The 12,290-nt window shown below is 41.1% G+C and overlaps 1 protein-coding gene across 8 annotated transcripts in view; it reads right to left on the reverse strand.

Moving 5' to 3' along the window:
• Positions 1-12,290, reverse strand: part of LOC106567592 (protein FAM168A) — a 106,775-nt gene that overhangs the window by 74,425 nt on the left and 20,060 nt on the right. The window contains exon 1 of one of the 8 annotated variants that reach the window (XM_014137096.2): positions 6,571-7,051. The exons of 6 other annotated variants lie outside the window; for them this stretch is intronic. The gene's annotated coding sequence lies outside the window, so the exon portion shown is untranslated. Of the gene's footprint in view, positions 1-6,570; positions 7,052-12,290 lie in introns of those variants that run through there. One more of the 8 variants, XM_014137100.2, reaches the window with a different exon arrangement.

Genomic DNA, 12,290 nt, shown 5'->3' on the forward strand with positions numbered 1-12,290 from the left:
AAAATTACCCGATTTAATCTGGTTACTAATCCTACCCAGTAACTAGAATATGCATATACTTATTATATATGGATAGAAAACACTCTAAAGTTTCTAAAACTGTTTGAATGGTGTCTGTGAGTATAACAGAACTCATTTGGCAGGCAAAACCCTGAGACATTTTCTGACAGGAAGTGGATACCTGATGTGTTGTATTACCTTTAAACCTATCCCATTGAAAAACACAGGGGCTGAGAAATATTTTGGCACTTCCTATTGCTTCCACTAGATGTCACCAGCCTTTACAAAGTGTTTTGAGTCTTCTGGAGGGAGATCTGACCGAACAAGAGCCATGGAACGATGATGGCCCATTAGACACCTGGCGCGCGAGTTCATGTTGGGTACCCTCGTTCCAATACGTTATAAAAGAGTATGCATTCGTCCACCTTGAATATTATTCATGTTCTGGTTAAAAAAGGCCCTAACGATTTATGCTATACAACGTTTGACATGTTTGAACGAACGTAAATATATTTTTTCCCCTCGTTCATGACGAGAAGTCCGGCTGGCTTAGATCATGTGCTAACAAGACGGAGATTTTTGGACATAAATGATGAGCTTTTTTGAACAAAACTACATTCGTTATGGACCTGTGATACCTGGAAGTGACATCTGATGAAGAGAATCAAAGGTAATGGATTATTTACATAGTATTTTCGATTTTAGATCTCCCCAACATGACGTCTAGTCTGTATCGCAACGCGTATTTTTCTGGGCGCAGTGCTCAGATTATTGCAAAGTGTGATTTCCCAGTAAGGTTATTTTTAAATCTGGCAAGTTGATTGCGTTCAAGAGATGTACATTTATAATTCTTTAAATGACAATATAATATTTTACCAATGTTTTCTAATTTTAATTATTTAATTTGTGGTGTTGACTTGACTGCCGGTTATTGGAGGGAAACGATTTCCTCAACATCAATGCCATAGTAAAACGCTGTTTTTGGATATAAATATGAATTTGATAGAACTAAAAATGCATGCATTGTCTAACATTATGTCCTAGGAGTGTCATCTGATGGAGATTGTAAAAGGTTAGTGCATCATTTTAGCTGGTTTTATGGTTTTGGTGACCCTGTCTTTGAATTGACAAAACATTACACACAACTCTTGTAAATGTACTGTCCTAACATACTCTAAATTTATGCTTTCGCCGTAAAACCTTTTTGAAATCGTAAAACGTGGTTAGATTAAGGAGATGTTTATCTTTCAAAGGGTGTAAAATAGTTGTATGTTTGAAAAATTTGCATTTTGACATTTATTTGGATTCAAATTTGCCGCTCTTGAAATGCACCTGCTGTTGATGGAGTGCACCACGGGGGGGACGCTAGCGTCCCACCTAGCCCATAGAGGTTAAGCAAAGAGGCACTGAGTTTGAAGGTAGGCCTTGAAATACATTCACAGGTACAACTCCAATGACTCAAATGATGTCAATTAGCCTATCAGAAGCTTCTAATGCCATGGCATCATTTTTGGGAATTTTCCAATCTGTTTTGAAGGCACTGGCAACATGGTGTATGTAAACTTCTGAACCACTGGAATTGTGATACAGTGAATTATAAGTGAAGTAATCTGTCTGTCAACAATTGTTGGAAAAATGACTTGTGTCATGCACAAAGTAGATGTCCTAACCGACTTGCCACAACTATAGTTTGTTAACAAGAAATTTCTGGAGTGGTTGAAAAATGAGTGTTAATGACTCCAACCTAAGTGTATGTAAACTTCCGACTTCAACTGTATTTATTAGACTTTTTAAAATGGCTTGTAGGCTATGTGTGGAAGCCAGGAGATGCTAAATGTGTTTATGTTAATTAAATTGCCAATTACCGTGAGACCGACCGTTATTTGCTTGACAATCACCAGCTGACAAAATTGTGACCACCACAGCCCAAATCCTATGGGCATGTTACAGAGTCATTGTAGACTCCAACACACACCCTTTGGCAGCCTCCTCGACAGGGTTCAGAGGTACAACATTCCAAGAGAACTCCGACATTCCATCATTCCACAGGAGGAGGCCTACGGAACAGCAGCGGAGAATTCTGTACATGTATTCCAGCAGATCTCCCCATAGAAAATAACCCTGTGTCTGTCAGCTCCTCACCTCTGCTTCAAAACACAGCACACAAATGAAGGGAAGGGCTCAAGTGAACATGTGGAGGTTAGAGGAAGAGAGGAAAGGAGTGAACCCATGACGTCAGCGGTAAAGAGGTTTGAGGTTTTTTTGTGCCTCCTTTACTACAGCAAAACAGAGCAGTTACAGGAACTGCAGGGCTGTGGAGAGAGAGAGATGGGATTACGATGCATCCGAAATGGCACCCTATTTCCTATATAGTGCACTAGTTTTAACTAGAGCCCGCATAAAACCCGCCAAGGAATCGCAATTCCTCTCTCTCCTCAATTTTGAGAATAGAAACCATCTCAAGATGGCTCTCCTCCCGGAGAAAATTATTCCTCAGCCAGTCAGCATTCAGCCAAGAGACTTCTCTATTCACTGTGAGCCTGCACGCCTCATAACTTCGAGGTGTGTGTGTGTGTGTGTGTGTGTGTGTGTGTGTGTGTGTGTGTGTGTGTGTGCATGCACACTGAGTATACCAAACATTAGGAAAATCTTCCCAATACTGAGTTGCACCCCCTCATCGGGGCATGGACTCAACCCACAGGGATGCTGGCCCATGTTGACTCCAATGCTTCCCACAGTTGTGTCAAGTTGGCTGGATGTCCTTTGAGTGGTGGATTATTCTTGATATACATGGGAAATGGTTGAGCGTGAAAAAAAAAAATCAAGCAGCGTTGTAGTTCTTGACACAAAGCAGTGCGCCTGGCACCTACTACCATACCCCATTCAAATGCACTTAAATGCTTATGTCTTACCATTCACCTGAATGGTACACATACACATCACAAAGCTTAAAAATCCTTCTTTAACTTGTCTCCTCCCCTTCATCTACACTGATTGGAGTGGATTTAAAAAGTGACATCAATAAGGGATCAGTGTTAGCAGTTGATGTTACTCTTCAATAACACAGACCCCAAAGAAAATCAGGGGGAGAAACATAGGAAATATTCTTACAATAGCTTTCACCTGGTCAATCTATGTAATGGAAAGAGCAGGTGTTTTTAATGTTTTGTATAGTCAGTATATGTGTGTGAGAGTGTCTACACTTTGTGTGTGTGTGTGTGAGTGTGTGAGTGAGTGAGTGCACGTGTGTGTGAGTTGCAAATGCAAGTGTGTTTGCTGCTGTTTGTTTGGGTTGTGAGCGTTCGACAGTATGCGTGTGGAGACTTGTTTCAGCGGCCCAGGGCTACCTAAGGTGAGAGAGAGTTCAGATTCCCTCTGACATCTGTCCCCAAGGACCGAGCAACGAGCCAATCAGCTTCCTACTGCCTGGTCCAATCCTCCTACTGACCTGACCCCTCCCCTTCACTCCGCGATTAAATTTCCCCTAAGTACAGATCAATGATCAGCTCCCCTTCTTCCAATCTTAACCTTAACTATTAGTGGATAAAACTTCATAGCAACTTTACAGCACTGCGCCTTTCACTACAAACAGCCTGGCCACTGGCCAACAACACATTAATTACAATATACTATGTACATATCCAGATAAAGGACTTGCAGAAACAACAGTTTTAACATGACATGGTGGAACAGAGTAGGCCTTAGTCATTTTTACATTTGACATTTTAGTCATTTAGCATATGCTCTTATCCAGAGTGCATACATTTTCATACTTTTTTTGTATTGGTCCCCCATGGGAATCGAACCCGCAACCCTTGCATGCTCTACCAACTGAGCTACACGAGACATGAAACAATTAGTCATTAAAACGATGAGAAACGGTGTATCATTAACGAAGAAATCAGCCATTTAGCCACATTAAATCATTAACACGGGAACAAGTGCCTTTCCACAGATATTGGAGCGTCTCCACATCTCTGTGGTGTGTTTTGTCTCACTGCCCTCTGGAGCCCGCCAGATCACACAGCAGCACCCGCACTCACAGGATGGTGGCGCAGCAGATTCGCCCCGCGCGACACAATACTCAGCCACAGTCCAGTGTTCACCTGGAACATGTTCGGCAGGCCACAACGAAGTGGAACTGGACCGTTCAGGTACTAATATGTTATGTAGAACAAACATGCCTCTGATGGGTAGAATAGGGATTCATGTCATTTCAATCTAAAAATGTTCCACAATGTTTGCCTATTGAACATGGCCCTGCTGCACTGAAGGATGTCTTCAGGTTCATGACCGTGTGGGGCATCATGTTTGATGTGACTTTCAGTCCTGTGGTGAGGACAGCATGAGCCTTTTCACACCAAACTACCAGACTACAAATCCCACAATTCCCTGCATTGTCAATGTGTCTGTTCACAGTGTCCAGTGCTAACCCAATGCAGTCATCTCTGTTTGTTTGGAGTTTTCATTACATTTTTACAAGTCATCTCTGTAGATTTGCTTTATGGTAGATGTGAAACAAACCAACAAAAAAAAGCAGATTGTGACATTGAGATATTAAGCTAGACTAGTCTCGGTGCCTCTGCCCTAGGCCTTGCTGCATGACTCAGTGAGCTTTGGAGATCCCCATCAGCCTCAGGTAAACCAACTATAAAGACACATACACAGCGTGGAGAGATAAAGTGGGATATAAATAAAACATTTGAAGAAAAAAACAGCGAAGAAAAAAATCCTCAACATCCCTGGGGTGTCTTCAAAGACAGAGACAGGGGAATTGTTCAGTTGGTTATAGCCGCGGGCATGTTGGTTCATCACTCTCTCTCGTTCTCCTCTATTGCTCTGCTCAGTCATTATTTTCTCTCGCTCCCTCCCTTGTGTTGTTGGTAAAGGCAGGGAGAGCCCAAGGGGTGATTGTGAAGCACATCCATGGTTTGATAAAGCCAGGAGATGCAGGAGGAGTGTAGTGGGTTATATCACTGCAGATACAGTACTTGGCAATTGAAAACAACATTGAAAGTAGTTGATATACCCCCAAATCTCGATCTAGCCCTTCCTGTAAGCTACATCGGTTAACTGTAGTATCTGCAAGTATAAGTAACTGCAAGTGTAGCTACCAGTGCAGTGAAAGGAATAGATCTCAAATACAGAAGCTTGCTTTTTTTTTTACACTAAATCTAAGGCAAAAGAGACAAGTCTATATGGATTCTGAGGTTTCATCAATCAACATCAACAATATAAATATGACACTCATGCCAGTCCATCCTGTCCTTCCAGAACAATAAAGGGGTGTTACCAACCCAACACAAGGGGTGCATCCAAAATGGCACCCTATTCCCCTAGCCCAAGTGTGCCATTTCAGATGCACCCCTTGTGTTGTCTTACTAACATCCCCTTAAGGCTCCCCATAGGGCTCTAGTCAAACGTAGTGCACTATGTAGGGATAGGGTGCCATTTCAGATGCACAAAGGTGGCAAGCCTACACAGGCCTAAATCATGGTTTTAAAGTCCTAAAGCAATGTGCACTGTCAATAAACCAACATATTTGGTTTTGTTAATGATTGTTCATCCTCTCTAAAGCAGCAGCAAATTTTTCAAAATGTGAATTGTTTGGATGTGCAACAGGCTATTGGCTAGTGATCTTTTCCTTCAAAATGAAAATCACACCTACAATATTTGTGGTATTATTCTTATTATCGTTATATTGTAGTGTTATTACAATAGCATTTTTATTATGCATGCTTATACTATGAATATTAGGCTTTTTATTATTATCACTGAATAGTTTAGATTTGATCATAGGCCTATTTCTTACCTTGCACAAAGCACAATTTTCCCACCTAGGCCTATTGTAACTAAATAGCTACTGAAGGGGCTATTTTGCCATCGTACTAGCCTACTTTCCAAAAGCATAATCACCAGAGAAAAGTAATAAAAAACATTTCCCCGGCAGCTATTGCACGCATAGGTCTACAATACATCAATGAATGTCATCTCTTGTCCTATATCAAACTGAAAGATTGACTTGGATTCAGCTGATGTGAGAAAGTGAAATAAATAGTTTCCCCTATCTGTCCTCTCTATCATGTGGACGCGGTCCTGAAATAATTACAGCGCTCAGAAATGTACTTTTTTTTTTTTTATGTCACACATTCAACGTCCCGACACCATTTTGAGCAGCACGAACCTTTACCAACAGCCTGAATGCTGCTGCTGCTGCATGAGTAGGAAAAATGTATAGCCGGGACAAGAGGTCGGCAGCAATTCCTTTGCACTCACTCCTAGTCCCTGTCATGTTTTACAATGCATCCTTTAGATCCAAAGCCGTTGCTACCGCCATAAGGCTACATTGCTGCACACACCAAGCCGCATTGCTACACACAAACACTAGTGTCTTGTTTTCTTTGCCCTTGGATATATGGCGTGCAACGTGTAGCCTAGTCTATCCATCTGTGATATTTTCAACCATGCATGACCATTACATATTTTACATATGCATAGCAAATCTATATCTTTACATTCTCAGGACACATCTGTCTAAAATATTAGATCACGTTATAATATCAAACTCACCAAAATGTCAAAGTGGATTTGTTATCGTGGTGCACCTTGCCTTTAATTCTATGCTGAGTTCGGTGTTGTCACTGTTTTCCCTTGAGCAGTGCTGGCAGTTTTCTCCAAGGTTTACTTCGGTGGGTTCTCTAAGTGGCGTTTTGGTAACGTCGACATCCACACAAAGTGGGGGGATGGGAATATTGAGAGAGCAAAGGAGAGGTATCCGAGTGGCAGTAAAACCACAGAGTTTCTAAACCCAGAGGCGCAACATCGCGATACTTCCGGGAAAGCTTGCGAAGCAGACCAGGCCGGTGTTTGTGAAGTAATTTAGAGAAGTTATATACAAACTGACAAGCTTTCGTCAAAAACAACTTTATATTGAAGGAGAGCCTTGATTTGACGGTCTGCATATGCGCAATTCAGCGCGAGACGACCGTTAGAGCGGATGACTGTTTATGCGCATGATCTTAGGTAGCCAACGTCGCCAGAACATTGCCTACAAGCGTTATCTATTGGAAAATCAGTTTCTGTCTTCATATTGTGCTGTCTTGGGTAAAACATTGCAAACACAATGGGAGGAACTTTTTCTTATAGGTGAATGTCAAACAGGGACCAATTCGGAAGTATCGCTACCAGAGGAGGCTGGTGGGAGGAGCTATAGGAGGACGGGCTCATTGTAATGGCTGGAATGGAATGGATGTAAGGGTATCAAACATATGGAAACACCATGTTTGACTCCGTTCCATTTATTCCACTCCATTTAATTATCAGGTAGACCTGAAAACCAGCAGGCTCCGGACCTAGTAGGCTAAGAGTTTCCATACCTTTGCCCTATAGAATGAGCATGACAATAGCAGGAAGGTTTTCCTATAAGAAATATTGGAAATTAAATTGGAGATTTGTGCCAGATGACTTTGCAAAACATACTTGGCATACCTGCCTTTTGAGCTCTGGTGTGTTTTCACTATTGCCATGGCAATCATAATAGCGCTATAATATGTTTTGTATGCGAATAACAAACAGTGGGAGTCCCACTTTTTTTTTGATAGTTTGACTGAGTTTAATAGAATCAGACAGAAAACCAAGTTCTAACCTGTTTTTTATTTTACTAGGCAAGTCAGTTAAGAACAAATTCTTATTTTCAATGACAGCCTTGTTCAGATTTTTACCTTGTCAGCTCAGGGATTCGATCTTGCAACCTTTTAGTTACCAGTCCAACGCTCTAACCACTAGGCTACCCTGCCACCCCATTTATGCAACCAACCACATCCCACATTCTGCTAGTACTTGCTTATTTCAACTAAAAAACAGATAAAGCAACGCCTCTCCCCTATTTGACCGAGATAGTTTGTGTGTAAGTATTGATATGTAGACTATGTGTGCCTTTAAAAAACAAATTTGATGTAGTTCTGTCCTTGAGCTGTTCTTGTCTGTTAATGTTCTGTATTATGTCATGTTTTATGTTTTGTGTGGACTCCAGGAAGAGAAGCTGCTGCTTTTGCAACAGCTAATGGGGATCCTAATAAAATACCCCAAAATACCAAACTTAACAACAACTCAAAAGCCTCAGCCCCAGAAAGCTACCAGGAGTTGAATTAAAGGGACAAAAACATGCAACAGAATTTAGGGCCAAGCTTTACAGTGGCAACTGAAGATAAACACACCAGAAAAATAATCTATTAAGTTACCTTAGCTAGTTTGGTGTAAGGGTTTGATGTGAGGTGAGTTAGCAGCAGGTACAGTTGAAGTCAGAAGTTTACATACACTTAGGTTTATGAGTTTATGAGTTTATTTTATTTTTACAGGGACAGTGCACATTAATCAACGTTTCAGTAAAAGTGCCGGTTTTAGCCAGCCGGTTAATTTTCAACCGCAGTCCCTGGGCAGGTTGTAGTCATTAAAACACGTTTTACCAACAATCCACAAACTTCTTGTGAACAAACTATAGTTTTGGCAAGTAGGTTAGGACATCTACTTTGTGCATGACACAAGTCATTTTTCCAACAATTGTTTAGACAGATTATTTCATATATAATTCACTGTATCACAATTCCAATGGGTCAGAAGTTTACATACACTAAGTTGACTGTGCCTTTAAACAGCTTGGAAAATTCCAGAAAATGATGTCATGGCTTTAGAAGCTTCTGATAGGCTAATTGACATCATTTGAGTCAACTGGAGGTGTACCTGTGGATGTATTTCAAGGCCTACCTTCAAACTCAGTGCCTCTTTGCTTGACATCATGAGAAAATCAAAAGAAATCAGCCAAGACCTCAGAAAGAAATTGTGGACCTCCACAAGTCTGGTTCATCCTTGGGAGCTATTTCCAAATTCCTGAAGGTACCACGTTCATCTGTACAAACAATAGTACGCAAGTATAAACACCATGGGACCACGCAGCCGTCATACCGCTCAGGAAGGAGGCGCGTTCTGTCTCCTAGAGATGAACGTACTTTGGTGCGAAAAGTGCAAATCAATCCCAGAACAACAACAAAGGACCTTGTGAAGATGCTGGAGGGAACAGGTACAAAAGTATCTATATCCACAGTAAAACGAGTCCTATATCGACACAACCTGAAAGGCCGCTCAGCAAGGAAGAAGTCACTGCTCCAAACCGCCATAAAAAAGCCAGACTACGGTTTGCAACTGCACATGTGGACAAACATTGTACTTTTTGGATAAATGTCCTCAGGTCTGATGAAACAAAAATAGAACTGTTTGGCCATAATGACCATCGTTATGTTTGGAGGAAAAAGGGGGAGGCTTGGAAGCCGAAGAACACCATCCCAACCGTGAAGCCGGGGGTGGCAGCATCATGTTGTGGGGGTGCATTGCTGCTGGAGGGGCTGGTGCACTTCACAAAATAGATGGCATCATGAGGTAGGAAAATGATGTGGATATATTGAAGCAACATCTCAAGACATCAGTCAGGAAGTTAAAGCTTGGTCGCAAATGGGTCTTCCAAATTGACAATTACCCCAAGCATACTTCCAAAGTTGTGGCAAAATGGCTTAAGGACAACAAAGTCAAGGTATTGGAGTGGCCATCACAAAGCCCTGACCTCAATCCTATAGAACATTTGTGGGCAGAACTGAAAAAGCGTGTGCGATCAAGGAGGCCTACAAACCTGACTCAGTTACACCAGCTCTGTCAGGAGGAATGGGCCAAAATTCACCCAACTTATTGTGGAAGGCTACCCAAAATGTTTGACCCAGGTTAAACAATTTAATGGCAATGCTACCAAATACTAATTGAGTGTATGTAAACTTCTGACCCACTGGAAATGTGATGAAAGAAATAAAAGCTGAAATAAATCATTCTCTGTACTATTATTCTGACATTTCACATTCTTAAAATAAAGTGGTGATCCCAACTGACCTAAGACAGGGAATCTTTACTAGGATTAAATGTCAGGAATTGTAAAAGAAAATAGTTTAAATGTATTTGCTAAGGTGTATGTAAACTTCCGACTTCAACTGTAAGTGTTAATTTGCAGAGAGCACAGTCTTCTGAAATCTATTGACATTTGCAGACCCTTCAGTCTAATTCTGCTTTCATCACCACAAGTAATGTGATAGGCCTGTGCAGTTTACAGAATGACTTGACTTGAGCACACTGTCCTAGAAGCCATATAATTGCTTGCTGTCATAATAATGTTCATAACAGGTGACAGCTGATATGGTGACAGCTAGTTATTTTAGAAGTTGGCTGATGTTTTACCAAGCAAATTAGCTAAACCACACATTGGTTTGTGTCATCATGATTGTTGAGATAATTGTCAAGACACTAGCTGTCATGAATCTTATAGACATATGATATGCGTTGTGTAGCCCCTTTGAACAGAGGGCTTTCCAAACAGCTAGAAGTCAGTGTTATTTCAGGCAGGCCAGTGGATTGGGTTAAAGAAGGCCTGTTATCTTAACAGGACAGGAAGTTGGTGGGCTGTGTCTAAAAACACTTACACTCTAAACATAGGGCTACTGTCACCAACATCTAGTACCATTGACCTCTGATTGAGTAATAGTCCCAGTATCCTACAATATCCTACAGAACACACTAGTAGAGAAATGCATTTGGTGGGCTATGATGAATGTTGAGGGACTGTCATGTTATGTAATTTAATGTCATGGAACTCAGTGGGTCACTGCTGACTTTGCTGACCATGATCTTCAATACAATAGTGTGTGGTACTGATAGGGGTAGGAATAGGACCATCTAGTGGCCACGGAGTGTACAGAGAGAATAAATAGAGTCCGGTTCAAGGTCAAACCCTGAGACAGGGGCTTCAGTTTGGTTTGGCAAGGTATGCTGACATACCCTAGCTCAAGACCAAATAATGTAAAAGTAGGCTACAAAAATGTAGACTAAAATCATTCCAATCCCGATTAAATCACTCGGAGAGAAGCTGTCAGCCTGTGCCCCTTTCTCTCACTTTAAGAAAGCAGAGCGCAGAGACAGTGCCAGACAGTTTGCTTTGCTGGTCAGCCGTTTATTGCTTTGAATTTGAACTCAGCCAGCTGTTTTATGCACTGGTTACTTTCACATTGATGTTGGCATAGGCAGCACATCCAATAGGCTAGAAGATAAGCTTCCCCTAAAGTACATTTTATTAAATGTACCAAAATTAGCTATATCAATTCAAAATTAGCTATATCATTCAAAATACTAGACCAGAGAGTATGACTTGGCCACAGAGGATCATTAGCTTTAGATTGTTTTAAGTGCGCAATTTGGGGCAGTGTGTGAATCAAATGGCCTACAAAATACCTGATTGTTGAGTTGCAGCGGTCAGTGAAAGGCAGTTAAATAGGCCAATTGCAATATTTTACAATACAATCATAAGAAAAACAGAGTTTAGAAAGCAAATGGCTATTGCTGAAAAGAGAAGACAAAGAAAATACTCAAATCTGTCTCTAGTAATCAAAATTATCAAGTCCCAATTGACACCAGCAGAGAGGGATTGAGTTACATTATTATCCTAAATTATGACTATGTGATCTACTCATCACATTAGGAATAGTAACCTATCTTACATTAGTCTACTAATGTGATGATAGATGTATGCAATCCTTTATTATAAAGATGCAATTTTATAGTGAAAAAATTGCTTCCCCGAACTTGAAACTCAAGCGCCGCGCCTATGGATGTCGGTATTTGAAGTCGGCCTTGTTGTGACTTGATAGCTGTATTATGCATCTACACTGAACAAAAATGTAAACGCAACATGTAAAGTGTTGGTCCCATGTTTCATCAGCTGAAATAAAATATCCCAGAAATGTTCCATACGGACAAAAAGCTTATTTCTCTCAAATGTTGTGTACAAATGTATTTACATCCCTGTTAGTGAGCATTTCTCAATTGACAAGATAATACATCAACCGCATGATCATTACACAGGTGCAACTTGTGCTGGGGACACTAAAAAGCCACTCTAAAATGTGCAGTTTTGTCACACAACACAATGCCACAGATATCTTAAGTTTTGAGGGAGCGTGCAATTGGCATGCTGACTGCAGGTATGTCCACCAGAGCTGTTGCCAGAGAATTTAATGTTATTTTCTGTACCACAAGCCGCTCCAACATAATTTTTGAGAATTTAGCAGTACGTCCAACCTTACTCACAACCGCAGACCACGTGTATGGCGTTGTGTGGGGGAGCGATTTGCTGATGTCAACATTGTGGACAGCGTGCCCCATGGTGGCAGTGGGGTTATGGTATGGGCAGGTATAAACTACGG

The sequence above is a fragment of the Salmo salar genome, chromosome ssa13 (genome assembly GCF_905237065.1).
Source record: "Salmo salar chromosome ssa13, Ssal_v3.1, whole genome shotgun sequence".
In the NCBI taxonomy this organism is placed as follows: domain Eukaryota; kingdom Metazoa; phylum Chordata; class Actinopteri; order Salmoniformes; family Salmonidae; genus Salmo; species Salmo salar.